The 17,259-nt window shown below is 39.9% G+C and overlaps 1 protein-coding gene across 1 annotated transcript in view; it reads left to right on the top strand.

Moving 5' to 3' along the window:
- Positions 1–17,259, top strand: part of LOC142661456 (galactoside alpha-(1,2)-fucosyltransferase 2-like) — a 352,285-nt gene that overhangs the window by 113,836 nt on the left and 221,190 nt on the right. The window contains exon 2 of the mRNA XM_075838852.1: positions 11,448–11,504. The gene's annotated coding sequence lies outside the window, so the exon portion shown is untranslated. The remainder of the gene's footprint in view (positions 1–11,447; positions 11,505–17,259) is intronic.

The raw sequence follows: 17,259 nt of genomic DNA, 5'->3' as shown, positions 1-17,259 counted from the left end.
AGCTTTTACAGAAAGAAGCTCAATGGATAAACCATATGAACATCTTCAGTCCTAATGGACTTATTGACGGCTTTACTAAGTCCATTATGGTCATTAGGAGAGATATCCAATGTAAATATTTAACCAAGATAACAATATTGTATCATTTCCTCCGTTATAGAGTCCTTAGACAATAACTTTATCCTATTCAGCCCTATATTATTTAATTAAATCTTAAAAGGAGTCCGTCATCAGAAATTTGCTTATAAAACCAGAGGCACAGTAATATAGTGTAGCCTCACCTGAATATAAAGCTGTTTTCATTTTTCAGATGCGTGGCTCCGTTGCGGTGATAATAACTTTATTCTTCATATGCAAATTAGCTTTTTTGGAGCAACAAGGGCGTCACCGTTGCTCCAAACAGCTCTACCTTCTATCCACAGTCTGTCCCTCCATCCCTTCTTTGATTGATTGACAGAGCAAGGCAGTGTAAAAGCCGTGATAATGCCTGCCACCGTATTCTCCTGAGCATGCCCGCGCCTCGGATTCTGAATTGGCGCATGCAGAGTACAGCCCTAAAGTTTCACCGGTTGAATCGGCTCTACTGAGCATGCACCGATTATGTCACACTACACCTGTTTTTTTTAATCTAAAATATTTATTTAAAGTATGCTTTGCTTGCCCCAATTCTCAGGAAACTTAACCTTGTCCCATTCTCTCCTGCTGATTATCTCCATTTCTAATCTTCCTTTTGCTTGTAAACTACTCTGGCGTAACTCTCCAATGGACCCCATACTATATATTTAGGGGGCAGATTTTGTTGACATATGTCAGACGAAATGGGGCTAAGTGTGGTAGTGGGGGGTACCAAACAAAAGTCTCTGTCAAAAGTGGGTCCTGGCCTCAGAAATTTTGGAACCACTGCTTTACACAATCCGATCTGGACATACTTTAAGCAGGTTGTGTTCCCACTACCATTGTTATGCTGATTACATCAACTATATACATTCTTTTGTATAATTTATCCTGCTCTTAGGGATGTCATCCTTAAAAACTATTGCTAGAATGTCTGAAGAGATACTAAGCAGCGGAGCTGTCTGGATTGCACAATATTTGTATATTCTTCTTCTTGTTATGCAAATAGGTACTTTGGTAGGGTGTTGCATAATTTCTAAACTGCATGTTAATGCCAAAAAAAGTTATGAAATTAAGGTGCAGTTGCAAACAGGTTTAAGCAGGTTATTAGCAAATAGAACTATATTACAATAAAAAACATAATTTATGTTCCATCTATTTACGCCAGTAAATGAGCAAGTACTTTGCTTCATATGACTGATCAGTAATAGTTATTATATATTATTTGTATGTACCAGGGATTCGCTATGGTTTTAAAATTTCAGGTGACAATTATCAAGGCATATGTACCACCCCCCCCCCCCACATGCTCCCAAAAAACAAAAAAAAATATATAATAGTCAACTCTAATAACACATGAGGGGCTAACACCTCTTACACACGACCGAGTTCAGGCCGTGAAAAACAGTCCATGTGTCGGCTGGATTTCCCGGCCTGACCAGGGTACAGATGATCGGCATTTATGATGCTAGGAGTCTCTGTCTCCCCACGGAACTGCTCTTCTGTACTGTATCATTTTGTTCAGTACGTCACAGCAGTTCCGTGAGGAGGCAGAGACTCCTAGCATCATAATTGGCTATGATGCCAGGAGTCCCGTTCACCTGTACCGCGTTTGGGCCGGGAAATCCGTCTGACACACGGACCACTTTTCCAGGCCCGAACTTGGTCGTGTGCAAGAGGTGTTAGATACACCAGCTCAGAAGTGAACTGTCCCTAGTCATTACTTTATAATGAAAATCAGTTCTATGGGGCCTGGGACTTGTATGCACAAAAGATCTGCCCCCAAATAATTTGCCCTGTCAAAAATGAATCTACAGATTGTATAATAGTAATACTCTTAATAATAGATTTGCGGGAGCTTGAGACCTTGGTACTGGAGGAACCTATTGATATAGTTGGTGTTGCTGAAACATGGCTAGACTCCTCACATGACTGGGCTTTAAATCTTCAAGATTTTGCACTGTTTCTGAAAGACAGGGCAAATAAGAAAGGTGGTGGTGTATGTCTGTATATGAGAAGTGATATGAAGGTGAGTGTGAAAGAGATATTAGTGGGTGAAGATTGTGAGGAGGTTGAAATTGTGGGTGGACTTACAAAGGGAAGTAAACACTGAAAAAATTATCTTTGGTATAATCTATAGACCCCCCAATATAACTGAGGAGCCAGCTATATAAATAAATGGAGCGAGCTGCACAGGCGGGTACTGTAGTGATGACGGGAGATTTTAATTACCCAGGTATAAATTGGTACCATGGTTCTGCTACAACTGCGATGGGGAGAAACTTCCTCAACCTGTTGCAGGAAAATTTTATGGCTCAGTGTGTGGAATACCCACCTGGAGGTGATTCTCTGTTGGATTTGGTAATTTCTAACAATGCAGAGCTTGTTGTGAATGTCAATGTTTGTATAGTTACATTTTACTTATACTGAAAAAACAAACACCGGCTGGGAGGTCAAAAACCCTTAATTTTAAGAAGGCCAATTTCCCCAGGATGAGGGCTGCAATTAAGGACATAGACTGGGAACAACTAATGTCAAATAACTGTACAAATGATAAATGGGAAATCTTAACATTTACTTTGGTTAAATATGTGGCAAAATGTATTCCTATAGGCAACAAGTATAAACGACTAAAACTAAACCCCACATGGCTTACGCCTTCTGTAAAGAGGGCAATATATGACAAAAAAAAGGGCATTTGAAAAATATAAATCTGAGGCTTCATCTTTAGCCTGTGAAAAATTACAAAGAGCTTAATAAAACCTGTAAAAAAAAGTAATAAAATCAGCAAAATACAAAATAAAAGGCAGATGGGCAAAGATAGCAAAACAAATCCCCCAAAATTCTGCAAGTATATAAATAGTGGTAACTAGCTTTTATACCCGGCGTTGCTCGGGAGGTTGACTTACGGTATGGATAGAGTAAAAGCTCACTATTTAAATACCTCTCAGTATGAATTGAATTGCTACCTCTCGATATGAATTTAATAGCTGGAGAGTGTAAATAATGTTATTGGAAACATAAAAGAAATGAAGCAATATATTCATTACAGATTTAGGCCTCATGCACACGAACGTAAAAACGCCCGTAATCATGGGCCGCAATTACGGGCCCATAGACTTCTATTGGCCACGGGTACCTTCCCGTTTGCTTACGGGAAGGTGCCCGGGCCATTGAAAAATATAGAACATGTCTTATTTCAGGCCGTAATTATGGCACAGGCAGGCCCATATAAGTCTATGGGGCTCCCGTAATTAAGGGTGGCTACGTGTGTGCACCCGTAATTATGGGAGCTTTGCTAGGCGACGTCAGGGGATAGTCACTGTCCAGGGTGCTGAAAGAGTTAACTGATTGGCAGTAACTCTTTCAGCACTCGGGATAGTGACTACCACTGGAGATAAAATTATTTAAAGTTAACTTACCCAGAACTCCTGCTTCTTCCTCCAGTCCGGCCTCCCGGGATGACGTTTCATCCTTTGTGACTGCTGCAGCCAATCACAGGCCAATCACAGGCTGCAGCGGTCACATGGACTGCTTTTAAACCAATGAAAAATCGGGCTTCAAACAAACTTTCGAAAATATATATTAGATGGGAAGTTGGTCACAGGGGTTCGAGAGAAGGCAGAGCTACTAACTGGGTTCTTTATCTCTGCATATAGAAGAAAGAGCAGCTGATTTAGCAGGTGCCAGTGATAATACATCAACTAATATACTGAATTGGCTGAATGTAGATATGGAGTGAGCGAAGTTAAATAAAATAAATGTGAACATGGCTCCGCACCAGATGGGTTACACCCAAGAGTTCTTAAAGAACTTTGTTCAATTACTTTTGTCCCCCTGTTCATACTATTCAGAGATTCTCTAGTGGCTAGTATAGGGCCAAATGGTGCCTATTTTTAAAAAGGGCTGCAAAGTCAATCAGCTGCTTCTAAGGCCAGCAAGATATTGTCCTGTTCTAAAAGAGGCATGGACTCGTGGGACAGGGATATAATATTACCACTTTACAAAGCATTAGTGCGGCCTCATCTAGAATATGCAGTTCAGTTCTGGGCTCCAGTTCATAGAAAGGATGCCCTGGAGTTGGAAAAAATACAGAGCATAGCTACTAAACTAATAAGGGGCATGGAGAATCTTAGTGATGAGGAAAGATTATGGGCTAATAGTGGGTAGGATAGGAATTAAGTGTCTTAGCACTTGAACAATATTCCTTGCACATAACTTGGATGTGCTGGACTTGGATTGAATTTATCTACCGTGTGCAGATCTCTATAGGTGTGGATATTGGGCCCCACCTATATCTCTGATATTCTATGTCCAATTTACAAACATATATAAAAACAAATAAAAATAGATAGTAACTAAAGTACAAACTGGACATAAATATATCTGATATTTTATGTTTTTAGCATTATTACCTACCACACTAGATTAATTTATTTTGTGTCAATGCAAAGTGCGAAAGAACTAGATACATATTCTTGATACATTGTATCATTTATCTTGTATAAGCTAACATACTTATAATACAAACATTGGCAGTGAAGCGTTGACTGACAATTTATATATGCCCTAAACAGGTCAGAGACTCAGTGAAAATAATCTTAACTATACATGTTGGGGAAAACAAACGGAAATTGAGAATTACTGACAGTGATTTAATTATGAGGAAAGATTAAAAGAATTAAACCTATTTAGCCTTGAAAAGAGACGACTAAGGGGGGACAAGTTTAACTTGTAATACCAATTAATATTCCTAGGTATAGAAATCTCAGATTAGGCACATTTAGTGCAAAACTTTCATCGGGCTTGGTTGGATCCCCTGTGACTTACTTTTCTCTTGTGGTCTCACCAATACTTCTATTTTCTTGGTATATATCTCAGCCTGGCCTTTTGTGGCCCCGTCCGTGGCATGATGCATTACTTTGGCTGATACACATAATATATTTTTGTGGGGCTACCATTTTTTATATATTCTTAAACCAGCACATTTTACTCATTTCTTCTGGTACTGTCCATTCACTTTGAATATAGAAACGTTTGGCTTATACACAGTATATATATTCTACCAGGGTGATCTACCATTTACTTTTATGTATTTATGGGTCTGTGCGTACTTTTTTGTCTCTTGTTTTATGATGTGTGTTTTATCTTTGTTTACCTATTAAAAGTTTTTATATTTTAGCCCCTTAATGACCGGCCATTTTTTAAGTTTTTCCATCGTCTCATTCAAAGAGCTATAACTTTTTAATTTTTGCGTCGACATAGCTGTATAAGGTCTTGTTTTTTGCGAGACAAGTTGTAATTTTTAATAGCACCATTTTGGGGTACATAGAATCTATTGATTTAACTTTTATTAACTTTTTTTGGGGGGGAATAGAAAAAAAATTCAATTTTGCCACACTTTTTTGCGTCCTAAATAGACGCCGTTTACCGTGTGGTATAAATAACATAACTTTATTCAGCGTGTTGTTGCGATTGCAACGATACTAAAAGTTATATCGATTTTGTATGTTTTACTACTTTTACACAGTGAAAAAATGTTGACATTTTGAAGAGCCATAACTTTTTGTATTTTTTCGCCGATGCAGTTGTATGAAGGTTTTTTGTTTGCGGGATGACTTGTAGTTTTCATCGATACCATTTTGGAGTAAATGTGACTTTTTGATCAGTTTTTATCAAATTTTTTTTTAAGGCAGGATTCAAAGAAAACAGCAATTTTTGCATTGTTTTTTATTTCGTTATTTACGACGTTCACCGTGTTGGTTAAATTATGTAATAAATTTATAGTTGGGGTCATTACAGACGCGACGATACCAAATATGTGTAACTTTTTAACTTTATTTTGTTTTTTAATAATAAAGCAGTTTGTAAGGGGAAAAAGTGGGTTTTTATTTTTTTTTTCACTTTTTATTAAACTTTTTTTTACTTTCTTACTAGCACCACTAGGGGACATCACTATGCGATCCTACGATGGCATTTATAATACACTGCAATACTTCTGTATTGCAATATATTATGCCTGTCTGTGGCATGACCTAGCATGCATACACTACAGGCAGACCTGGGGGCCTTTATTAGGCCCCCGACTGCCATCGGAAACACAGACACTTGGTGATATTATCGCCGGTTGTAAGTGGGATGAGAGGGAGCTGCCTCCCTCTCTCCAAAACCACTCAGATGCGGCGCTCGCTATTCAGCACCGCATCTGAAGGGTTAAACGGGTGAGGTCGATATTGATATCGATCTCACCCATTCGAGCAGGGATGCCCCAAGCCCTCAGCTACCTCTGGTAGCTGAGAGCAGGGAGATTTAACGGCTCCCTGCTCTGTTTAATTATTCTGATGCAGATCCGAAAAAAGGCTACTGCGTAATAAAGCCCGTTAGTGGCCGCCGTAAAAACACTATAGGGCGGTCACCAACTGGTTAAACTAAATTTTTCCCTGCATGACCTTTAGTGGTGAAGATTAACTTGTATGAATGGCCCATGCAAAAAATATGGTAAAATCCCCTTATAAGAGAAGGTGGCAGTCCCCACCACTAGATAAAAAGGGTACAATCTCCAGAGGCGACAAGCCTTCTTTACCATAAGAACTGTTAACCTCTGGAATAGAATACAGCACGAACTGGTCACAGCTAAAAAAGGCTTCGATAATTTCTTAGAACGAAAAAATATCAGTGCCCATGTCAATGTATAGAATTGTTTGAATGTTGATTTAGATGGATTGCCACTTGGGATCAAGCGGGAAATTTTCCTTTTTAGGGAGATTGGTTAATGCTTTAGGGGTAGTCCACACAGAGTTTTTTTGTAGGCAGAAAATAATTTGCCTCAAAATTTCTTCAGGACTTTTGAGTCAGATTTTTAACTGCCAGCATTGTTTTAACGTTTTTTTCTGCGTTTTCGCTGCGTTTTTTGCCCATGACCGTTGGATCTAATGCAAGGATCGCAAGCAAAAAACGCTGCAAAATATTCTCAGGAACAAGCTCCGTGGATTTTTTTATGCCTCCCATTGATTTCAATGGGAGCTCAGAGGCAGAAACACCACGGAAAGGCCGCCCAGGGAAAAAAACGCCTCTACCTCCCATTGAAATCAATGGGGGCGATTTCGACCATTTCTAGGCACTGATTCGGGCCTCGGTTTTCGCATGAAAATCAGTGCCAAAAACTTTGTGTGAACTGACCTTTATAATAATTTTTATATTTACTTAATTAATTAATACATTTTTATTATTTTATTTTTTAGACCTTCCTTTGGACATTTAGGAGTAAAACAAGGTTCTATCATTTCTCCTATCCCTTCCCTTTCTCCCATTCCTTGGTTTAACTTGATGGACATATGTCTTTTTTCAACTGTACTATGTAACTATGTAACAGTCATAGAGTTTCTATGTAACACCCCTCTACAATGGTCGAATAATATGGCCACATCATGACCAAATATTATCCCCCACATAGTGTCTGAATGATACCATCATACTGTTACTGAATAAAAACCACTATAAATAGACCAATATTACCACCATACAGTGACCATTTCGTGATAGATACAAGTTCTACACTGATGCTCTGGAGACCATATAAGTGAATACCATACATTAACATCTAGTGACTCACAGGTAATGTCTTCTCTGATTGGATTAGTTCACTTTCCTTTTCTTCTCTGTCCAGCTAAGACCGACAGGACGACTTCTTCCAACCATGACTTGTCTCTGCAGAGCTTCCTGCCAATACATATTTGATTCCTTGCTTTTCCAAAACTCTCCCAACATATTCCCCATCCTACTAAAACTTCACATCCTAAATAAATACAATTAAGACCTGCACAGCTTCATACACAGGATGAGATTAGTGGTTTCTAAGAACCAGATAGTAAAAAAGAAATTCACAAACACTACATCCCATGCTGCCCCCCTTTTTAACAATACCATTCTGATGTTTCCCTCATTACTGTGCCTACTGCTACGCCAGGTGTCCACATTACTGTACCTACTGTGTAGTAAAGTGCCCCAAATACTGTGCTATAAGAATAATGGTGTCATATCTATAGTTACCCCAAACATAATAGTGTCAGTTAGTGCCCCAGATAGAAACCGTTCCCCACACAGTAATGTGCCCATCTTCATTCCCCCCACAGTAATAGTGCCCACTAGTGCCCTTTTAAGTTCGCTTACTGCCCCTACACAGTAATAGTGCCCTCCTACTAATACACAGTAATAATGACCTCTTACTGCCTCCACATTATAATAGTGCCCCCTTACCACTCCTACTCAGTAATAATGCCCCCTTACTGCCTCCACATAGTAATAGTGCCCCTACTTGGCAAAAGTGGCTCATAAATGCACTAAATGATAATAGTGCCCCACACAGTAATAGTGCCTCCTTAGTGGCATCAACACAGTAATAGCTCCCCCTTAGTGCCCCAACACAGTAAAAGTGCCCCTTTGTGCCCCCAAAAAGTAATAGTGCTTACCTACTGTAAAAGTGTCCCCTTAGAGCCCCTTCACTGTAATGATGCTCTCTTACTGCCCCTACTATGTAATAGTGTCCACTTACTACACCTACAAAGTAATAATGCCTACTTACTGTCCCTACAGACTCTTAGTGCCTCCTACTTTGTACAATTGCCCTCTTAGTAAGCTCTCACACAGTAAAAGTGCCCCACCCATTCCTCCATAAAGTGTCCTCTAAGAAAGCCCCAACACAGTAATTGTGCCCCTTTTAGCGCCACTGCCCCCAAATAACTCAGACTCCGAAATTTAGACCTCATACCCTTGCCTGTTCTACTATAAAAACATAAGTGAGTACCTACCAGTTGTCACTGCTGTCATGTACTCTTTATATCTCTTAAAAAGGGTTTTCCAGCCACAAAGTAATAGTATATGTTTCCTAAATACAGTAAGCAATGTTAAATACTTTTGTGTCAAAAAAGATAAAAGTATAGTAGGTATGATACCTTTATTGGCTAACCATAAAAGTTCTATATGCGGCTTTCAGAGCACAGAGGCCCCTTCTTCAGGCAGGTTTACAAATGAATGACTTAGAAAAAAGCACAACATTTAAGATGTTACAGAAAGATAATTAGTACATGAGGTGATTCATCATTAAGATAAGCCAGGCCCATGAAACTGAGGTTATAGGGGTGATGACTTAGGAGATAAGGGATCTGGAATCAGTCTGATGGGGACGTGACGTGTGTCCATGTAGTGACTCATAAATCCAGGTGTTAGATTGAGGCCTTGTGTCAATGACTGGAATTTTATCATCAGCTTGAATGCCCAAATTTTGCTTTCTCTGTTGTTCTTAAAATGACCTTTTAGTATTAGTTGCACAATGGGAAAAGGTGAGGGATCAACGGCGCTCCTCCGAGGCTATGCGTGGAGTGACATGGTATAGGTTGCCGGCTGCCACCCACTGCAGTCCCTTGGTACTAATTTCTTAGTACCGGGGACAGGGTATGTAGAAGATAAAAGAGCAGAAAAAGAGCAGTACAGTATCGGGTATCGGTGCCAGGATACTTTAGTATTTAGTATTAGGACTTTCAAATCTGCCAAACTGTGATCAGGTCCAGAAAAGTGTTTTCCCACGGGTGTATCCACCTCCTGTTGTTGTGTATGTCTGTGAAGGTTCATCCTGGTTTGCAGTTTTTATATTGTTTCTCCAATGTAGATTCCTTTATCTATACAGGAGAATGTGCCAGTAATTTTATAGTCTTGTTGCATGTTTGGTATGTGGATGGTGTTTGATGACAAGAAGTTGGTACAGGTCCTGCATTTTTTACTGTTGCAAGGAAAAGTGCCAGTCTCTGATGGTGATGAGAGGGCACTTCTGACCAGGAGATTCCTTAGGTTTGGTGGCTGTTTGTAGTAAATCCGGGAATATTTCCTTACGTTTGTTGTCCTTGTTAAATATAGGTTGGAGATAAGCAGCAATTTTCCTCAAGATGTTTATTTGGGGTTTGTATAGGACCACTAGGGGCACCCTGCTGTTGTCTTCTTTTTGTACTCTAGAAGATTGGTCCTTGGAATTCTTGTTGCTCTGTAGATCTGATCATCTATAATTCGTGGATGGTATCCCTGTTGTAAGAATGTATTCCTCAGTGATAGCAGGTGTTGTTTTCTGTCTGCACTGTCTGAACAGATCCATATGTACCGCAGAGCCTGACTGTAGATGATGGATTTCTTTATGTATCCCGGATGAAAGCTGTTCCATCCCAGATATGCTGGACGGCCTGTAGGTTTATGGTAGATTGTTTTTTGTATGGTGCTGTCTCTCATGTATATAGTCATGTCCAGGAAATATATTTGAGATGTTGAGTAGTTGAGATAGTAGGATGGAACTTGTTAAAGTTTTTATGGAAAGAAAGAAGTTCAATTTCAGAGCCTGTCCAGATTATCACAGGTCATCAATGTACCTTTTGTAAACCTGCCTGAAGAAGGGGCTTTTGTGCTGTGAATGCTTGCATTTATCATTTTTATTGTTAGCCAATAAAGGTATCATACCTACTATACTTTTGTCTTTTTTGACACAAAAGTATTTAACATTACATACTGTTTCCTAAATGAAACCCACAACATCTGGGAAAAGTACTCACTATTAAATTGGGCCGATTGCAATGCTCTTATTTAAGTAGATGGTTAAACCAATGACTGACCACATATCTAGGTTGATCGGGTTTTGTGATTTTCTTCTTCCTGTAGCACTTATAAAAATGCTTGATAATGATCCTCTCAATCTTCAAAGGGTTATTATTGACCATGAGGTCATCTGTGGGCCACTTAGATTAGGATAATAAGTCAACTGCCAGATCACTGCAAGTATCGCAGAATATATGGCAAATAATAGTACAGATTTGAAAATGGCATCAATGTGAATTAGATCAATTAATATATAATTATTACCTTATCTGTTTTTCCTTCTCCTGTTTATGTCATTTTCTTTTTATTATACACGGACGTGGTTTAATCGTTAACCTAATGTAGGACTGCTTATCATTCTCAGGTTGTTTCTTGTACATAGTTAAGACCAGTAAAGATTGGGTTCACACAGGGACAGCAAGAGCAGCTGAGAAACACACTAACTTCTAGAAAAAAAAAAAGATGGTGCAATTTAGGCAAAAAAAAGCAGCAGTGGCACAAAAAAGGCACAGTAAATTAGCATGCAGTGTGAACTTGTAATTCTCTATTGTCTTATATGTAACACTTGTCTGGTACGTTTCCTGTTTATGTAAAATACTCCACGCAAATGCCTAGTATAAACCTGGCCGTTTACTTTGTATAAACTGTTCTTTTTTTCTGCAGCAGTAGTACAAGCGTCAACAATCTGTTTCTTTTTCCAGGAGCTATGTTCCATGAAGACTTTCAAGATGCTGCCATCATGCATTTCCAGTACAGAGGTGAGACTAATGCTTTGTATAGCAGTATTATTTACGTATTGTATAGAACTGTTCTACTTTATATGTTGAGCTGTTATATGATCATGGTATGTTGGTATTATTTAAACACTGTATGGTATTTACTAAGCTGTTATGTGGCACTGTTATTTGGGTACTCTTTTGCAGTGTATGGTGGTGGTGACAGCTGTATAGTATTGTTGACGGTATAGCAGTACATGGGTGGGGGGCGACGGAAGATACCATACCCGTCACTATACAACATAGGGCCGGTCCTGATCTTAATAGGCATGACTTAAATTGTATTTAAATGAATAATGTTAAACATTGCTATAATGTTTCTACTGGTTCTGTACTCAGCTGTTTATGGAGCATGATGAAGCGCGTGAATTTAAGAAAGATAATCAATCTCCTTGTACAACTTTTATAAGGTTAAACTGATGAGACATAAACAAAGCAGGCAGGAAGAAAGAGCAATCTCCACAGAGTAGAAGACCATTTACCAGCTCAATGTTAAAGTAAAGGGCTATTTTACACACCGCTATTATCGCGTAAAATATCGTAAAAGTTTACAATTGTTAGCTAGTGTTAACATGTTCAGGGATTGCAGACAATGCTCGCTTGTCGTTGATCAAATTTTTTATGATGACTTAGAAATTATCGTGTGTCGGTGTTATATCTTCTCGTGTAAATAGGTATCTGCTTGTCATTAACAGAAAAGACAGGACGAAAGAAGGAAGGACAAGCGATCCCAAATCGATCGAAGCTCAGAAAAAAAACAATTACTGTTCATATAAATGCATGTCTATCGAACGCTAAAAACTTAGGCTTCGTTCACAACTGCGTCGGGGTTCCGTTCATGGGTTCCGTCAGACCATTCCGTCAGGGGAATCCATGAACAGAAACCAAACTGAAACCATAGATTTAAGCCAACTTTCTAGTTGTAAGAGTAAAGGTCATCAGTATGTGATCGGTGGGGATCCCACACCCGAACCCAACACCAATCAGCTGTCTCCAGGCGCCAGAAGCTATGCAGAGGTCATGCTAGAAGCAGAAGGCTCCAGTCACAGAATAGGGGCCGTGCTGCAATACAGCAGCTCTTCTCCTATTCAAGTGAATAGGAGCAGAACTACAGTAACTCAGCACTGCCGATATAGAAAGTGGTTGGAGCCTTCTGCTTCCTGCACTGAACCCTGCATAGCTTCTGGCATCTGGAGGTAGCCGAAACAGATGATCGGTGCGGGGTTCGGGTGTAGGACCCCACCGATCATATACTGATGACCTTTACTGTGGATAGGTAATCAGTATAAAAAGCAGCCCACCACCTGGACAACCCCTTGTAAGATTTTACAGATTATGACATACAGTATCAAGGTCCTGCTGAGATCATGAAAAGAGGAACCCAGACAAGGCCAGCAAGGACTGAGTCATACAAACAAAAGTAGAAATAAGAAACTAAAAATAAACAGTAGAAACCAATTGTGGAAACTCGGCTCTCATTTTTACCAATTTATCTTAGGGCTCATTCAGACGAGCATTGATATCAATGCGGCCATTCACACATGCAGGAGTTTTCACGCAGCGTGTGACCGTTGCGTGAAACTCACTGCATGTCCTATATTGGTGCATTTTTCACGCACCTACGCACCCATTGCGTGAAAACCGTGTGCTGTGCGTGATTTGCGCATCAATTCCATTGAAAAAACATGTGCTTTGCGAGCTCGTGAAAAACGCATGCTACTCGCAAAGCATACTGATGCATAACCCAACGCACATGGACCAGATTCACGTGCGTTTTTCACGCGCGTGAATCTGATACGCTTGTGTGAATGTAGCCTTAACGTTAAAAGGACTCTCAGTTCAACCAGCGTTTTTTGTCAGGCAGAAACAATCAGCCTCAAATTACATTTTGAGGCAGATTTTGAAATGCCAGATTTCTTTACCCTTTTTACTTTTCGTGGTTTTTGCAGCTTATTTAGGCTTTTACTTAGATAAATCAAAATCAAAAACTGTGGCAAAAAAAAACCTTTTACCCAGTGCCATTGTTTTCTGCCTCCCATTGATTTCAAGGGAAGGTCAGAGGCGGAAACTGTTCAAAGAAACAGCATGCCATACTTTTGCCTCCCATTGACATCTGTGGGGTAGGGGTGATTTGGGGCATTTTTTTTGTTTGCTCTGATTCGGATGTGGTTTACACATCAAAATTAGCACCAAAAAACGCTGTGTGATATGACCCTAAAGGTAGGTTCACACGGCAAACGAAAAACGGCTGTAAAATACGGAGCTGTTTTCAAGGGAAAACAGCCTCTGATTTTCAGAAGTTTTTTATGCATCAAGCGTTTTTTGATGCGTTTTTTACGCCGTTTTTGGAGCTGTTTTTCTATTGAGACAATAAAAAACGGCTCCAAAAACGACTCAAGAATACACTTATTTTTTATGGGGCGTTTTTTTTGCACCGTTTTTACAAAAAAACGCCCTGTGAAATCAATGGGCAGATATTTAAAGGTGTTCAGCCTCCGTATTTTTAGCCGTTTTTCAGGGCGTTTATGAGTGAAAATAAGCCGTGTGAACATACCCTTAGGGTCAAGGCACACTAAGGGTTTAAAACACAAGTACAACCACAAGCATTACCTGACAATTGACCATTTCACAAACAGGTATCACAACTCTTGTGGTACTGCCACTTCCAGCATAACCTGACAAATGATATAAGCATGCTGGGATTTGTCGTTCCACAAACAATGGTATCACACACACATTAGACACATAAGTAAAAAAATGCAGGTGGGGGGCAGGAGAAGCATCAAACCGCAGACTAGACCCCAAATTTAATTCAGACCTCAGACTGAATGCCAAAATTCAGATAGACCTAATACAAGACCTCAAAATAAATTAATACCCCAAACCTGACTTCAAAAGAAATTCAGACCCCAGACCAGGCCCCAAAATGTATTCAGACCTCAGACCGGACTCCTAAATAAATTCAGTTACTAGATCAGACTGCAAAATAAATTCAGGCATTGGACCACACCCCTAACTAAATTCAGACCTTAGACCAAACCCCAAAATTAAATGAGACTTCGGACCAGACCCCAAAATTCATTCACCAGGCCCCAAAAGAGAAAAAAAAAAAAAGATTGATAAAGACCCCAGACCCTCTCTATTTACTTATCGCTCTTTGCCAGCAAAAAATAAGTCAACCCCCATATCTGCACCTGCACTGGCACAACAATACTGAATGCTCTTAACTTGATTTTGTATTATTAATTTGATAAAGAAATTATAGAAACAATGGCTGTACTGTTCTCCTGGCAACATTGCTTTTCCTTTAAAAGTATGTAATTTCATATTTGTCACAGAGTTTCTGATCATTAGACTAAACGGAATATAAGATAAAAGGTAACTTAGTTGATAACACTATTTTTGAATTATCCTAAATAAATAGCATCCATGTAGAAAAGTGACTTCTACTGTAGCAGTGGCGTAGCTATAGGGGTCGCAGTGGTCGCAATTGCAACCGGGCCCCGAAGCCAAAGGGGCTCACGGACCCCTGCACCACACCTATTTACAGTTACTATAGTAACTGGGGCCTATGTAATAGATTACACGGGCGCCTGCTACTATAGTTACAGTATTCTTACCCTCCATGCTCCGGGCCCAGCACTGGTCCGAACGTCTTTAACGTCATGACGTCAAGATGCTACGTGTGCCGCGCACAGCATCATGACGCTGAATGGAGTCAGAAGCTACGCTGCGCCCGGCACGGAAGAGGAGGGTAAATATAGAATTTCTGGCTGCTGGGGCCCAGTATCCAAATGATGGTATAATTTACTGTCCACCACCTGGACTTAAATTCTGGCAGTCCTCAGTAATATATTAGTTAAAGAAAAAAAGATAGATCCAGAGCTTTATGCATAAAATGTAACTTTTACTGCATTTTTATTATTTTTATTATTTAATGTAGAAAAATACAGCCAAATATAAACTGATTGCTTCTTGTATTATACAGAATCATGTGTTCAATCAATATTTTGTGTATTTCAGCAAGTCACGTTGCATCATCAGAGAGCGATATAGCTCCCAGGCCTAATCTGCAATGGAGGCTTCATTAAGGGCCTCTGTTGCAGATTCCACCAAAAATACCAGAAACAATAGCGCAGCATGCCGCGCTATTGTTTCTGCTAAAACCACGGACACCCCAACGGAACCCATTAAAGTTGTTCAACGAAGCCTGCACTTCCGGCACTTTCGTTGTTCTGCTCCTCTGATGGAGCAGAACAACAGAATGCCGAACGCTGATGTGAACAGCGATCATTCAATTACTTTTGAAAGTAGGTGAATGACCACTAATCACTGCCAGCACAGAGACTCCTTTGTATCTGAAGGAGTCCCCACACTAGATTTTTTTTAGTGGCGTACGCACCTAAGATACACTATAAAACTCTGGCACATCTCAGGTGATCCTGCGCTAAACTAAGCAGTGACAGCTCTAAGCTGTCATTGGTTAGTTTTTTATCACGTGGTGCCCTGATACCTCAGTTCATTCGCCTACCTATTAAAGTAGGTCAATAAACTGAGGTAATGTGGTATTATTAGGCTGGGAAAGGCCAAAAACCATGGCACTTCTCACCTTTGTAATGCTAGCCTGCTGCTGCTTTGTTGTTTTTGTCTGGGTATGAAAAATGAGGGGACACCACTTTGTTTTTTTTAAATATTATATATATAATTGGAAAAAAGTATGTGGGGGTCCCCCCATTTTTCATAACCAGCCGGATACAACAAAGCAGCAGCAGGTTCGCATTACCAGTGTGGGAAGGGCCACAGATTTTGGCCTTTCCTAGCCTAATGCCACCAGCCTGCGGCCGCCACAGTGCCCGACCATCATTACAGATGTCGGGTACTGGCTCTTCTCGGCACCCCCGGTAGCCATTACTAAGGCAATAGTAATAAAGTAAAAAAAAAATATATAGAGACATAGATAAAAACATTTTGTTGAATTAAAAAAAACACACAATCCTCGTTAACCACTTTATTGAGAATCAAAAAACTGTTGTCATCTAAGTAGTCCTCGAATCCGAAGTAGTCCAACAACCTAACCTGTAAAAAAACACAAACACAAAAAAAAAATTAATAACACATAAAAAAGCAAAGCAATTATTATACTTACCTTTCCTGGGTGCAGCGCAAGAGCCAACTGTGTTGTTTCCGTAACTTTGGAAGCTATAAGGGGCATCAGCACTAAAAGTGCCTAGGACAGCACCAACTCTAAATGTGGTCCTGCCCGTATCTAAGCCTATCATATGTAATACTGTCTGTTGGGCCGTGTATGTTCAACTATCATGTGGGATACAGTCTTCTGAGCCATATGGGTGGGTAATCGTCCTCCTATAGATATGCTGTGTATATATATATATATATATATATATATATATATACACACACACACACACACATACTTTTTTTGGGGGGATATATGTATTGGGGCTCTTGTCCCTGATGTTTTAAGTCCACAGCAATGCCCCTGGCTGCTAGTGCTGCATCATTCGGTGACTTAGGAGACCCAATGATGCAGCTGAAAACCACAGGCTGTCGGCAATGAAGAGAATTTGGGGGGCCCAAAAATAATTTTGAATCAGGGACCCTGAGCCTTTAGCTACGCCCCTGCAGCCTGCACCACATTTAGCAGCAATAATTATAACCAAACACATAGGGATGGACTGGCCCATCAGAGTACTAGAGGATCCTCCAGTGGGCACAG

The sequence above is a fragment of the Rhinoderma darwinii genome, chromosome 10 (assembly GCF_050947455.1).
Source record: "Rhinoderma darwinii isolate aRhiDar2 chromosome 10, aRhiDar2.hap1, whole genome shotgun sequence".
In the NCBI taxonomy this organism is placed as follows: domain Eukaryota; kingdom Metazoa; phylum Chordata; class Amphibia; order Anura; family Rhinodermatidae; genus Rhinoderma; species Rhinoderma darwinii.
The sequence above is the reverse complement of the archived record's forward strand: the minus strand, read 5'-3'. Positions and strand labels throughout refer to the sequence as shown.